We start from the raw sequence: 1,957 nt of genomic DNA on the forward strand, positions 1-1,957 counted from the left end.
TTTTACATGCGGCTGTGATAATACTATACTCAACACTGTCACTCAGTACAACTACTGGGGCATTATCATATCGTCAGACTTAGGATGGTCGGCTCATGTAGAGCACGTAGCAAGCAAAGCGATGCGAAAACTTGTGTTCGTAAAACGGGCCCTGCGATGCTCTACGACTGGAAGCCAAGCTCTTGGCCTATGTCACAATCATACGTCCTGTCTCAGAATATGTGAACGTGGCGTGGTTTCCCTTTGCCAAAAATCAAATCGCTACACTTGAGGCTGTCCAGCGAAAAGCCGCGTGGTTTATCTGTAACCGATTTCGGCGCACGGACTCACTTACTCAATTGCTATCCGAGATCGGCCTTCACAAACTAAGCAGTCGTGCGATGTTGTACCGACTCAATTTTTTGTATCTCATCCTGCATAATAAGGTTCATGCGGATTTTAACACCAATATTTCCTATAACACATCCAGAGAAACCCGTCACAAGCATCACCTTACACTCCAAGAATATTCTTGCACTAAAATACATTTAGCTTTTCGTTCTTTCCGCGAGCTGTACGCGATTGGAATGCTTTAGCCCAGGCGACAGTCCACTGTTGACAAATTTGTTGAATTTGTTGGCCCAACAGTACTGTCACCCACGACTAAGTGATGCTATCAATTGTATATCCCATATGGTTATCCTTCTTTTCTTCCTTTTTGTCTCTTTGCAGAACATCATATGTAATTGAAATAAGCTCTTTGTGCGTTATGTTTTTGCCATACTTATTGCTGTTACCATAGGTCCATGAACCTCTACACTTACTAAGTACCGTTTTGTATTCTTATGTAAATGCCTGTGCAACAATGTCTACAGATCCTTCTGAGCCACTCCTGTAAAAATCCCTCATGATCGAGATTACAGTATCACAATATATATATATATATATATATATATATATATATATATATATATATTCGAAATTGCACGTTAAAGAACCCCAGGTGGTCAAAATTTCCGGAGTCCTCCACTACGGCGTGCCTCATAATCAGAAAGTGGTTTTGGCACGTAAAACCCCAAATATTATTATTATTATTCGAAATTTGGGATCAAGATCGGGGGTGCGGTCAATACACAGAAAAAAAGACACAACGTTTTTTTTTTTCGTGAATGTTTTCGGTGGTACATGCCTCTATTGAACTAGAGTAGTCACTTGTACTGGCTCTGGATAATATTGGCTATTCACCTGCCGGGTGGATTAAATGGTGACGCCCCACAGACCAGCGAAGGCAGCGTCTTCGATGCAGCTGCTATATATCTCAGAGGCTGTGCTTTCGTTACCTAGAAGCGCCTAAAGCTCGGCACGGCTTTCATGTTCTGCCAGCGAAAAAAAAAAGAAGGAAGCTACGGAAATATTGCACCACACAACAGATTGCCAACCTTCTCAAAAGTCAAGGGTGCGGCATATACACGGGTAATATTTAAATTACGTTGTGGGGGATTTTCTTTTTGTTTAAGTGGTCTGTGCGGCTTTTACACGGGTAATTCTTAAATTACGTTTTGGGGGATGTTTTTCACTATGAAAGTGGTGGGTGCGGCTTTTGCACGGGTGCGGCCATTGCAAGAGACGGTATGTATGACTGAAAGGAGGGCGTCTTGTCTCATAACGCTGGATGGCAGTTGGGGCTGTTACATCATTTATATACACAGACAAGGTCCAGCTAGCAAGACGCTACCTCATGAAGCGTCTACGTAGTGCAGCTTCTTGGAAGTACTGTCACCTAGGAAATAAACGCGAATGGGATGACATAAAGGTGATGCCTTACACCTGATTGCTTCAAATTGAGATGTATGATTAGGGTGCAACCGTGCGGCAAGTGGTATGCCGACAAAATTGTTTTGTGATTTAATCATCCTGGCCTCGTACACAGCTGCGAATGCAGAAAATGAAACCCACCATTCGTCGTTCACGTTCTCGT

This window comes from Dermacentor albipictus, chromosome 6 (assembly GCF_038994185.2).
Source record: "Dermacentor albipictus isolate Rhodes 1998 colony chromosome 6, USDA_Dalb.pri_finalv2, whole genome shotgun sequence".
NCBI classification, from domain to species: domain Eukaryota; kingdom Metazoa; phylum Arthropoda; class Arachnida; order Ixodida; family Ixodidae; genus Dermacentor; species Dermacentor albipictus.